A 13,987-nucleotide genomic window follows, 5' to 3' on the forward strand; every position below is an offset into this window, starting at 1 on the left:
ACTGAGTAAAACCTGGTTCTTTAGCGAGGACCATTTATTAACCCATTGATACCAGATTTCTTTTCTCTAAAAATATTTTATTTTGTTATGTCCTTTTATGTATGTTGTCATATAAGTATTTCAACACATATGTCAATTTCCAACCAAAATAAAAACGAAAACAGATAAATCTCTGTCTTCTACCTTTATAATAATGTAAAAAGAAGCAAAGCAGGTGTTGTGTGCAATCCTTATTAAACTCACTAACTTCGTCAACTCTCACCAAAGCCAGACATCATTTATACTGGGTGGACCCTCCACACCAGCTAAACCACACATTAGCACGCTCAATATAGATTACACTGTACCGGATTCAAACCTCCACATGTAAAATAGACCTCAACACCTTAGCCAACTGAGCTACCATACCACTGTTGGTTGAACGATTTCCAGAATAAGCACTTAACAGCACTAGCGCTTAGGTTGGAGTCGATATTCTATTCGAGGGCCAATGAGTCAGCAGTACGACTATCTCTGGGCGAAATGTTGTGACTGCCAACACAAGTAAGTCGTCGTCAAAGGGTTAAAAGCCCAATGATTAAAGACAGCTGGTTACAGTTTTAAACAATAAAAAATCACACAATTTAAAACGTCGAACCAGCAATCTTCTGAGTAGTGAAGTGACATGGTTATGGTTCTAAATGCTGAAAACCACAATGTGTAACCATAGACTAAGCAACACAAGTAGACTCCTCATCCCATTGTAAATTTTGAAGCTTGTTTTTTGTGTCTAGTTCATGTACGTCCACACTGATCGCTAGTGTTTCTATTATTTTAGGGTTATTTTCATGATTTGTGCTTTACTATTTGGTTATATAACTAGGAGACCAGTTATTGCTTATGATTATATCGTTTTATTAGGTTAAACAAGGTTTTAAATGACTGCAATAACAAGAAACAAATTGTAAACAAAACATAACCTCTATAGTTGGACGTACAGAACTAACAATAAAATTGGCTTCAGCTGTTCCATTAGGATGACTAATCTACTAAGGGAGTATGTTTTATCTATGGTGTAACTGAGTGAGACTGATACTCTTACTTCTAGTGTTACAGAAGAACCTTTTTAAATTGAAAAATCTCTTTAGTTCAAAATTCTCAGACAAAAATGTTGACTTTGAACTTTCTAAAACTTCTGATAGTTATTTTTAACATAACCTGAAATATTTACTGTTGGCCAGCTACATACCTATGTCTGTTGAGCAACCGAGAGAAGGCCATCTTGCGATGACTCTGCATCGCTTTCACACTGTGGTCCATCTTGCTGTTCTCACCACAGCATCACAATCTGTAACATACAGTGAACATCCGTAAAAGGTGGTTGTAAATCACTAACTGTAGTGCAAGCTGCTGGTGTGTGATTGAACAATAAGTAAATATTGATTGATTAGTCATATCCATAAGGGAACTACTGCATAGCTTGTAAAAATCACTCCATCATATTTTAATTTAAAACTCAGTTCAAAGGCAGTGTTCCACAACAGAACTGTCAGTGAATAAAGAGAGGTTGTGATAGGGCAGAAGAGTGTGTTTTATATTAAGTATGTGCTAAGAAACTGTTACAAAGAATAGTTTGTAGCTAAATTATAAAGTAAACAAATGTTAATTGGGGTTTAATAGAACATAGTTAACACCTTTACAAGTGCTTTATAGTAGTTTACACAATGATCATACAAGACTGATTACGCAAGTTGCGTAGGACGTTTCTTAATTACTAAAAATCACTACTCATTATTTCCAAGAGAGGTTATGTTTATGTTTATAGCCTCTCATAGCCACTAATTGTGATGCAACAACTTATTGTCACAACCACTTACTCATTGTTTAATCAATTAAATTGGTCTTAACAGCTGATAAGTTGAGTTCGAAGTATTACAGTTTTACTTATTTTCTTTCAATCCTTGATCCTCATTGGTCCGTTACTCATGTTGTAAAGTAATACAACAATGATGTTAGGTGAATATTTTCAATTCTAAGAACTGAACCAAAACAGCTAGTTAAAACGGTTGTAGGTAAATGGTTTAAATCATATTGTAAAACAATTTGAATAAAAAAAACTTTTGAAAAACAATTATAGTGTTAAAGATACAAAATTCTCCCAAATAACAATAAAGAAGAATATACAATAGCCAAATAAACATCATACAACAGCAACCCTTACTTGAAATACCCCCGCCGCAGCAAACCTGCAGACTAAGCGAATTTCCATTGACCTGATTGGATTTACACTAAAATGCCTCCATAAAAATAGCACATTTATTTCCTATTTAAATAGAATTAGTTTAACAAGTACCTTAGGTTTGCTGCAACAGGGAGGGTAAAAAAGATTTTTTTATAAAATGATAATAGTTTAGTAAGAAATAAAAGTATTTTCCAAAATCGATCAAAATATGTTCATAAACAAGCAAACTGCAACAGTCGACTTATTCTCCATAAGAATAACATGGGAATTTTAAAATTACAATTTTTTTGAATTTTCTCCGTAACAATTAGGCGCATAATAACGCTTCAATATACTAAATTATTTGTTTTTTTAAGCTCTACAAAATGGTTTAAAAAGAAATTGTGAAATTTTGTGTTTTTAGGGGGTCAATCCATTTCAAATCATCCAGCAAAAAAAGAAAATGACACCCATGTTCTCGGATTCTAATGATTTTTTTGTCATGTGTTCCTTTTGCTATTCTAATTATGAATACCAAATTTCATTTTGATATCTTAAATACTTTTTTAGTTATGAATTTTCAAAAATTGCTAAAAATAAGCGTTTTCCCGTTTCCGCCGATTATTGGGAGTACGACATTGTTTTGGTAAAAAAATCATTACTCAGTCAGTATTTATCATATCACAATTGGACTTTCACTAAAATGTTCAGAAAATCTTGTAGAATTAAGGAAAAATATGTTTATGGGGGTGGTCATTTTATGTTCCAGTCAGTAATCCATCCAACTTTAATTTTGGTCTAATCTTTAGCAAAAAACACGAAATTTTGAAAAATTTGTGAAAATTATAGGCACTATGTAAACCAAAGGTGTTTTATCATATTTATGTTCCTAAGGATATATACTAACAGGTTCTTAAAGAAAAACACTGGGATTTTCACTGCCTTTTAGTTTGTACCTCAATAAACAGAAAATTATAATTTTCATAAAAAAGGCAGAGTGCGGACAGTTAAACCTGTACTAAGAATCAATAGCTAACTTCAGAAAGTGTTATTAAAAAAATTATCAAGACACATTTATAATAAAGTAGAATTATAATTTTGAAAGGCAATAAAACTGAAGTTTAAAAGCACTGACCCAAATTGGTAGGCCTACAATGTCAAGCTTAGTACAAAAAAGACGCTTGAAAAAATATGTACAGTATTAAGAAAATATGACAACTTCTTACTACTAATCCTTAATGAATACAATTTTTGGAGATACTCAATCTGCTTTTTACATTAAGCACTTAATTTGGTACTTGGTTTTTTGTCAACATGTTTTGGCACTTTTTTTTAATTAAATCCATTTCTTTTTTCGGGAAATAATACATTTAGTCAGGTTGGGTAGCAGGAAAATATTTCAGTTCTGGCAGAGAGGCTGCAATTTTAGGTGGTTATAGTATACAAGTTTCTGAACCTAAAACTGTCCAGACCCCAATTTTTAAGGACCTCGGTCGTCCGTAATGACGTCTTTAAAATGGCGGCCGTAAGAGGATGCTGGGTCCCCATGAATTGGCTATAATGACCGAATGGCTTAATAGATTTTCATGAAATTTGGCACACAAGTGCTTGAATGTATTATCTCGGCCTGGGTTGAAAATGGTCAAGTTTCATCAAATCATTTCAAAATGGTGGCTGTTCAAAACTAAAAGAATTATGAGGAAAATAATTGTGAATTGTTTTATACAGGGTGAGTTTTAAATGATTCCCCCCCCCTACTTTTTTGTATATTTCTTAAGATATCAACTCCGAACCACGTCAGATCATTGTAGAGTAGCAAGTGCTTCATTTTGACTGGGTTTACATTTTTGGCCGCCATCTTGGATCCGCCATACGATGGCGGATACGAAGTTATTTTTTCAAATGTAAAGGTAGGGTTGTGACCCACCGTTTCAAACAAGACTTTTACGCTGAATACGATGCTGCAATTAATGAGAACTTTTTATAAATTAATTTTTAGTCCATTATAACATTGCACATTTACAAACTAAGGTCATATAAGTTTTTTGTTATCAAGCTTTCTTGATAAAATATTAAAATTATTTTGATTTAAAATGTCAATATTTTAAAAACCAAATATGACAATGAAAAACGGATTGCGGCATTGAATTCAGCATAAAAAAGTAGTTTAAAATGATGGGTCACAACACCACCTTCATATTTAAAATAATAATAAGGTCTGGGCGGTTTTAGATTCAGAAACTTGTATACTATAACAACCTAAAATTGCAGCCTCTCTGCCAGAACTGAAATATTTTCCTGCTACCCAACCTGACTAAATGTATTATTTCCCGAAAAAAGAAATGGATTTAATTGAAAAACATTGCCAAAACATGTTGACAAAAAACAAAAAACCAAGTACAAAATTAAGTGCTTAATGTAAAAAGCAAATTGAGTATCTCCAAAAATTGTATTCATTAAGGATTAGTGGTAAGAAGTTTTCATATTTTCTTAATACTGTACATATTTTTTCAAGCGTCTTTTTTGTACTAAGCTTGACATTGTAGGCCTACCAATTTGGGTCAGTGCTTTTAAACTTCAGTTTTATTGCCTTTCAAAATTATAATTCTACTTTATTATAAATGTGTCTTGATAATTTTTTTAATAACACTTTCTGAAGTAGCTATTGATTCTTAGTACAGGTTTAACTGTCCGCACTCTGCCTTTTTTATGAAAATTATAATTTTCTGTTTATTGAGGTACAAACTAAAAGGCAGTGAAAATCCCAGTGTTTTTCTTTAAGAACCTGTTAGTATATATCCTTAGGAACATAAATATGATAAAACACCTTTGGTTTACATAGTGCCTATAATTTTCACAAATTTTTCAAAATTTCGTGTTTTTTGCTAAAGATTAGACCAAAATTAAAGTTGGATGGATTACTGACTGGAACATAAAATGACCACCCCCATAAACATATTTTTCCTTAATTCTACAAGATTTTCTGAACATTTTAGTGAAAGTCCCATTGTGATATGATAAATACTGACTGAGTAATGATTTTTTTACCAAAACAATGTCGTACTCCCAATAATCGGCGGAAACGGGAAAACGCTTATTTTTAGCAATTTTTGAAATTTCATAACTAAAAAAGTATTCAAGATATCAAAATGAAATTTGGTATTCATAATTAGAATAGCAAAAGGAACACATGACAAAAAAATCATTAGAATCTGAGAACATGGGTGTCATGCCCTGGATGACTTGATATGGATTGACCCGGGGCAAAAATGGGAAAAACCTATTTTTACCCCATAAAACCCCCCATAAACCCCCGTTCCCATAGTCCGATCATGCTGGTTCGCGAACTCATTCAAGTTTATCCCGCCTTACACCTTCAAACCAAATTTTATCAAAATCGGACAAAAATTACTCAAGTTATCGTGCGGATGGACACATATATATATATATATATATATATATATATAGATATATAAAAATTTGAACAAATGGTGTTTTTGGCCTCTGGGGACATCAAAATGAAAAAGTAAATCGGTCCCGGGCTTAGGTCTTACCATGAGACCTACGGTAATAGCTACTTCCCTATAGGGAAATTCGCTAAAACAATTCCTTTTAATGTAATCTACACCATCAACAGTTATTTCAAATTAACTGATCAATCCACAAAGGATCTCAAAAAGTAGATGAGGTGAATCACTAAGTAAAAAGAAGTAAAAGATTGACAGACAGTTTGGCAGTCATCTAAACAATCAGTTATTTAAAGAAGTTGTTAGTCTTCTTATAAAAACTACCTCTTACGTCAAGGTGGCAAGCTAATAATGTGACTGTCAATTGTCAGGATTGACTATTAATGACAAGTACAGTAGTTACTGCTGGTTTAAACTAGTTTATGAAATTAGGAATAGGTACAGCTACCCCTTGATATCCCAAGGTATTTTAAAGATTTTAAGTGTAGTTAACCATACAACATATAAAATAGCACTAAACCCCTAATTTCTAAAAAAAAAAAAAAAAAAAATTAAAACCCAAACACATCAACGCTACTTTTATTTCTGTAAAAATTGTGACAAAAATATTGCTTAAAGCATATATATATATATATATATATATATATATGACAAAAGTTCAGAAAACGTAGTTTTATAAATGGCTATATAGTGTAGAGAGAATATATGCCAGGATTACTTGTTACCGGTAGCTATTGAAGGGACGCCTTATTTCGTTTTTCCTAACTATTTATCGCTGTGGCTTGAAACTTTAGGAAACATTTTAGAAATTCATTATATTTAAGGAAAATATTCTAAGAGTTGTTTGTAATTAACACTCTACTTCTCATGGTAAACCTCTATTTTATTAGACTGAATTCCAAATACTGTAACTATAGTTCATACATTAATAATATCATGAATTACAGCACAGCCTAAAAAAATTACAATCATTATTTAATGAGATCCATAGTCACAATACCAGAAAAAATGTAAATACAAAAAGAATCTTTTTAGGTTAGGTTTTAGTCTTAAAAGCTATATATAATGACATCATAGAGACAGAACATTAAACTCGATACAATTATTCAGTCATATCCAACACAGTGGATATAAAAAAAAAAACAATTCTATGACTGGCAATTTAAAAAACCCTTATATTCTCTCGGAGTTTTTTGAGTGGAAGAAATTGTATATCAGTTTGTATTGTAAGCCTATTTGCATTTATGAATATGTTTGATGATCTTTAATTAGTTAGATTCTTGACTATTATTAATATTTACATAATGTCAACAGCAAATAAAGACTTCAACTATATTCTTTGCTGAGACCATTTATCAAATGCACTATTTTAACACTTACACATATAGATAGTTTCAAAATTATGATGACAGTAACTAACTATACTAGTGAATAGTTTGAATAGCACTAGTTACTGTTGAAAAATACTAGAGTGAAAGTTTTTTATAGTACAGATTTTACTTCACAAACATTAGTTATTCTTAAATATTAATAAAATCCAAATAAATGTCCAACATCTAAGAGCTGAAGCCTGATTTTGCATTCAATACACATCTGATATCAGCGAATCCTCAAAGCCTTCATTTCTCACCACAAACCTCACAATCAAATATTCCACCAATAGCCTTTGTAAGGATGGTGATTTTCTTTGCTGAATGTCTCCAGTAAAAATACTTGGAATATGGAATATTAATATTGTACATCTTACACACTGATTTTGTAAACCTGTCATATACAAGTGTGCAAGACTAGATAAAATAATTAAATTACCTCACTGAAAGAGTTACCATCTAGCACTTAAAAACTACTTTTTCACAATGTCTCAGAACCATAATTTAATTTATTAGTGCCAGATTTAATATTAATGGCTCAATAAAACTTGTTTTTTTTTTAATTTTCTTTTACAGTAGGCCTATCTTTTTCTTTGAGATATCACAGTGTTTACAATATGTTTATATATTATGCTTTGGAATTTCTAAAATTGCATACTTTAAAATAGAATCATAAATAAAAGTTTTGGACAAATTGAAAATCTTTACAAATAAATGGTATTTTATTGATTATCAAAGGCCGTTAACTTTTAACGGTCACAACTATTGTAAACCAAAATGAAAAATTAATACAAAGATTTATTGCTTCTTGACACAACAGCACATATTTTTCTATCTGTAACCTGTAGGATTTAATGTTGTGATAAGGACCTTCTATAAAAAACAGGAGAATGAATGACACTGTGGTTAATGAGTGTTGCTCCCTCTGCCAGTTTTTTCAACAGAAACAGAGCAGCCTGCGTACACTGTACAAAACAGTGCAAGTGGGTGGAAAACAATGCAAAACCAATTAGCAACTTTGATGAAACAATGGGATGAAATAAAAACACTTCTTGTCAACCACATGTAAACCTGTATCTATTTCTGATATGTTTTCAGAATTTATTTTCACTTATGATTTAAAAATGGAAATATGGATTCATTGAATGCTGCTTTTAACTGTTAATTAATTTATCTTTGCCAACAAAAATACACATGGTGGTTAATTTCTAATGTTAAACAATGATATCCTAAAAGAGGGTTAGTACAGTTCTACGTTAAAAAGCATTTAAAAAACACAAATTAATAGGCACTTAAAACAAATGATTTTAATAAACTTTTGTGTCTTGTAAATAAATTAGATCAAGGACACTACCTTTGATTAAAATTCAAATGAAGGTAAACAATATAGGCAAACAAACCATGTGAGAAATCAAGGGCGAAATGCAAGAATTAATTACTCCAGCTTATTTCAGCCTGAATGCAAACTAACTTTGCAAGATTAATTCAAGTAAATTAATTTGAAGAAATCCATTTAAAGTAATTTAAAAATAAAAACGATTTTCAATAGTATAATCAAAGGCAATACGTCTTTTGTTGGATATATTTCAAACTGCACAAGATATTTAAATCAGAATTGAAAAATGCAAGTTTATTATTTTGCAATTACTACAGGCACATTGTGTTAACTGTACTGCCACAGATATGTCAGGCTACAGAAAAATAAACAGAGTCAAAGTAAATACAACTGCTTAGTGGCACAACCATTTCTCAACCTACTAAACTGTACCAATGTATCATAACCCCTGTCAGATGAGATAGCAGTTATAACTAGCCAGGATAGTGTGGGACAGATCCCTGGATCAAACTGTTGGTCACTGTGTGATGCGGAACATAGGGTTGTGGTCTGTTTCATGGACATAAGAAAGCAACTGATATTGCTCCCACCAAGATAGTTATTTAACACTAAAGTAGTGATTTTCCTTTTTCGTTAATTTAGAGTATTTTTCTACTGCTCCCACTAATTTAATGTTTTTACATTGTTTTTGGTATTGCATTCTTATGAATTTGCTCACACTTATAGTGTATTTTTGTACTCCTCTTACTTGTGTAGGATTTTACACAGGCCCCAATAAAGTGTGTCTTACACTGCTCCTACATAAGGCATTTTTTTCGACTGATTCTATTATTGTAGTTGATTTTACATAGATCTCACTAATGTAGAGCTTTTTTAACTGCTTAAACAAATTTAGTGTGTTTTTACTGCTCCCATTAATGTAGAGCTTCGTCTCATTAATGTAGTTTATTTTACACACCTCCCCCAAAAATGTGGCTTTTGACAAGGTTTTACTAATGTAAGAAATTACTCCACTAATTATCAATTTGTTTTAGCATATTTCAATCAAAACACATTCTCTAAACTGTCAATGCATTAATTTTGTTATTTGAGTTTTAACTAAATCTTTATGAATGATCAAAAGATTTGATAGGTTACAAATGTTAACAAAAGAATTACTAGTGCTAACTAATCATTTTATGTTACTTTTGAAAATGTTATTTTGATTTCTGGGAGGCGTATAGAACCTTTGGATTGTTACTTGCCAGTATATTGTGCCTTAAAAAACTGTTGGAAAACTTATGACAGCTAGACTCACCATACTACTGGACCGAATTACAAGTGGTTCGGTAAAAAATTAAAGATATTTTACTGTAGATGTGCAGAATCCCTTTATAAATTAAAATAGGCTCAAAAATAAGCACAAAAAATGAATTTAAAATTTAAAAAAAATTACATGGGTCTTATGGGTTGCCATGTTGGTAACAAAATAACAACAAAATATAAACAGAAAATCAAAACAAATGGAAGAAATTCCAATCACATGTTTTATTTACAGCGTGGAGACCGTGGAGTGAAAGTACAGAAGTTTGCACAATACATACTTTTAGTCGAGTTTTCGACCACGGGGCGAGCTCTTGTATAATATCTACAATAATAAGCACGAGTGAATGTTTATGAATAAATCTTTACTAAATAATAAATATAATGTGCCTTTAGAGTTGATATTTTTGGTAACAAGTCTTCCAAGTCTTCTCTACAGCTATGGCAGAATTAATTTAATTATTAGTTAACTATGTCATGAAGGGAGATAACCATTATTGAATTCCGTCCAAATACTGTCCACAGTGAACGATTAACAACAATTTGACAACAGAACCATCTGAAGCGAGTTGTTGTTGGTTTAGCGAGCAGAGACCGTGAAATTGGTGTCTGCCAGATATTGACATAAAATCCTTGTTACTCAGTGCAGAGTGCAGACCTTGCTCAACATTCTGGTAATATCTTGCATTCATCTTTACAACTTCTTTTCAAGAAAAACTCCCTTCTGACAGCTTGGCTAGACCTGAAGTGTTTTATTCGTACAACCTGTCCTTTTAGATTTCACATTACAATATTGCTTGGATGCAAACCCCCCTGTTTGATGATTTTGAATTATTTTGTTAAGTTGAATCAGTTATAGTTTCTAAAAAAAAAAAACTGACATTAATTCTTTTAAAAGCGCCGTCCCTACATACAATAGTATTAACAAGGGGATCTAAAGTGTTTGACACATTGTTGGATAGAGATCACTAATTCAGTTAGCCTAGTTGATTTTTCTACTATAGTATTATTTTTTGTTGGCTTATATTCCGTACACAGTATGCCCTATTTAGTTCCTATTACAGATCCAATAACTTCAAACAGGTGAACTTCCAAGCAAAAGAGTTAGAGACTGCATTGTTGTACTAGAATGTTTTTTATTTTTAACTAGCTTACAGAGTAAAGCAAAAGAGTTTGATAATTTTGATTCAAATTGCATTAACGATTGTTTTCTTCCAGCTTTAAATTGCATTATTATATTTGAGTTTCTTATAATATATTATTCTTTCTTTTTGATTGATTTAAAATTATATGTCTCCGTTTATTTAAACACTACGTTCTATTTCTGGCAATACATGATATTTGCAGCCTATGAGCCATCTAAAGCACCCACCCATCAGTCACAGTGCATTACATGCAATCAACAGAGCCAGCTAAGGCTGACAGCGTTTCTATTAAGATATTCAATGAATTTACTGCAAAACAGTTCACACCCACGCAACAACACTATTGGATTAATTAAAATGTAATGATAGCTTGAGCAAAGTGACGGGGTGATTAAAGAACTAAAAATAAAATTATTTAATTCAACCATGGCAGTAACGTTATCTTACAGTACCATAGTACAAAATAATAATATGAGCACAATTATAACAGATTACGCAATTTGACGTCCACAATTCCTCAGTCGAACTTCCAATCACTAGTTAACGGAAGTTCAAATCAGGAATTGTAGATGTCAAGGTACGTAACCTGTTATAATTGATTACTAATTCCAGAAGGCCTAAGCATGAATAATATTAGTACAGATGTCAGATAAAGATTAAACCTTTAGCTCCAATATGTCACGTTACAAGCACCTATCATAATCAAATTTTTTACTTAGCGAGAAAAAACAGGTGAAAATGTGCTTAGCATGTTGATTACCGATTCCGGAAGGCTTCAAACAAAATTAATAATATGAGTCCAGGTGTCAAACAAAAATTAAACATTTTAGCTCCAATATTTGAGTATCATAAACAAACTTTTCCTTAACATGAAAAAAGGGTGAAAAAGTGCTAAGCATGTACTACCAGCCTTTGAAAAAATATTTCAACTACTACGCTACATCATGGGATTTACTAGAATTGTTAATGTGTAAGACCTAGGTATGATTAAAGGCGAGCGGCCTACATTGTTGTCACTCTAGTCATCTGACAGCCTCAAAGAGGGCTTAAATGGGTTTAAATCCTGTTTGATTAGGTTAGGTGTGCAATTAATGAGTTTACCTGTGGCAGAGCTTGTTGGGAGAAACCCACCCAAAATAAACAGTGCACAGCTCACATGGAAGTTGACAGTAAATTTCACCTCTGGTCAATCATTTTGCTGCTTTTTCCAAAATCTTTGTGTGTCCAACAAAAAAAATTTGTTGTACTATGCATTGGATTTTTGTTTTAGTTCACAAGACACAAAAACACAATCGTAAAACATACATAATTAAACCAATCAATAATTCCTGGGTTTAAAAAGACAGAAGACGCCAGCAAAGCAGCTTTCAAAACCAATGTAATAGTTAACAACTATCAGAAAGTTGAAGTTTGAAGAAATTTGAGGTAAGATTAAACAATCTGTCATGCTCTCAAGAATAAAAAAATTTAAACTCCAAACATTACCCCATCTAACAACCAATACCTAGTGTTACAATGCTTAGTGTCAAAAACGTGTTCTAGGAATTCACTATCCCGAGGATTATGAAGGACCAGACAGGTTGTCAAAGATAAAAGATAGAACCTTGAGGCAAGATAAGCTATTGGAAAGGACAGCTGAAAGATTTAAAAAGTTAATATTATTGTTGTCACAGTTTTTTTTATAAGTAACAAGAATGAAGTAAACTACTCAATACAGTCAGCAAGACAAGGATTATTATTGACGACAGAGACACTAATGTAATCTGTCCAGAGTGGAACACTTCAGCATCAGCATCTCAAGTTAATGTCAATAACATCATACAAGATTTATAGTGTTCTGGATATCAAACTTAATCCAATGATTTTAATCAGTTACATGCTTGGTCTACTTTTTATAAATAGACAATCATAATTATTGTTCTCATTTGATAGTGATAGTATATACGGATATTTTTTTAATGTACATATAACCTCAGTTTACATTAGGCCTACTTTAGATTAAATGTGACTCATTCAACACACACAGGTGGATCAGATCATTTTAAGGTCAAGATGAGGATTGAGTGAATGATACCCTCAGTTCTTTCTTCAGCCAAGACCAAATATGATAAGCCTAATGATCGAACACTTAAATACAGTTTCAAAACCAACAAAAAGTTAGCGACTTCTCAGGATCAAACCGACATCCCTCTGAATACCAGGCGAGCACTACGTCCACCCAGCCATGCTTCATGAATTATTTTTTAGTAAATCTTAAATTTTAATGTTATTCAAAAGGCAAAGTAGATATTAAAAAAATGTTATAAACAGTTGTTTTCCTAAGTGATATATTTAAACCGCAATTTGTTTTCTGAAGTAATTTACATAAAAATAAGAACCACCCAACAAGTTATAACTGCTGTCAAATAATTTGCGTAATAAGATAAAAAAATTGGTTCACCATTTCGAACATCCGTCTGGTAATGACAATAATTCAACTCAACTGCAGATGCTCAAAGGCAATGAAATCGTCTGGTTAGAGGAACATTAATCCAAAAACAACGAGGTATTGTGATATTCCCAGAACCGAGGGAATAATTCCAACGAACGTCGTGTTCTCTAAGGTTAAGTAGTTTGGCCGCAACATTGGTCGTGGATGTCACAGTGCTGTTGGCAACGCAGATCTCATCAATCACTTGCATCTGTACACATTCGGACAGTCCATTCGTCAATGTATTTTGGTGTATAAGCTAAAAATAATCATGTAAAAACAACTTTTCAACTGTATCCCACCAAAAAGATCAATTTTGTAACACAATTTGTAAATTATTTTCTAATGTTCTATTTCTATTTGTAGTTTTGAAAACGTTTGTAGTTGGGAAGACGTTTGTAGTTTGGAAACCATTACAGTAGTAGTTTTGTAGCTCGTCTGCTTCAGAAATTTTCATAAAATCAGGGTTTTTAATGGGATCTTACTAAATTTTCAATGATATTTTACGTGTAAAGTGTAAGAAATTTAAATTATTAGGTTTTTAATGGGACCTTATTCAATTTTCAATGATATTTTACGTGCAAAGTGTAAGAAAATTAAATTTTTAGGTTTTAATGGGACCTTACTCAATTTTCAATGATATTTTATGTGTAAAGTGTAAGAAAATTAAATTATTAGGTTTTTAATGGGACCTTAC

The 13,987-nt window shown here is 31.9% G+C and overlaps 1 long non-coding RNA gene across 3 annotated transcripts in view; it reads right to left on the reverse strand.

Moving 5' to 3' along the window:
- The window catches only part of LOC129004286 (uncharacterized), a 48,811-nt gene that overhangs the window by 479 nt on the left and 34,345 nt on the right, over window positions 1-13,987 (reverse strand). For all 3 annotated transcript variants that reach the window (XR_008491690.1, XR_008491691.1, XR_008491692.1), the window contains exon 3: window positions 1,229-1,327. This is a non-coding gene — a long non-coding RNA (uncharacterized LOC129004286). The remainder of the gene's footprint in view (window positions 1-1,228; window positions 1,328-13,987) is intronic.

Source organism: Macrosteles quadrilineatus, unplaced genomic scaffold (assembly GCF_028750875.1).
Source record: "Macrosteles quadrilineatus isolate MER2022 unplaced genomic scaffold, UCM_ALF_1.0 Scaffold_9__3_contigs__length_116548681, whole genome shotgun sequence".
Taxonomy (NCBI): Eukaryota; Metazoa; Arthropoda; class Insecta; order Hemiptera; family Cicadellidae; genus Macrosteles; species Macrosteles quadrilineatus.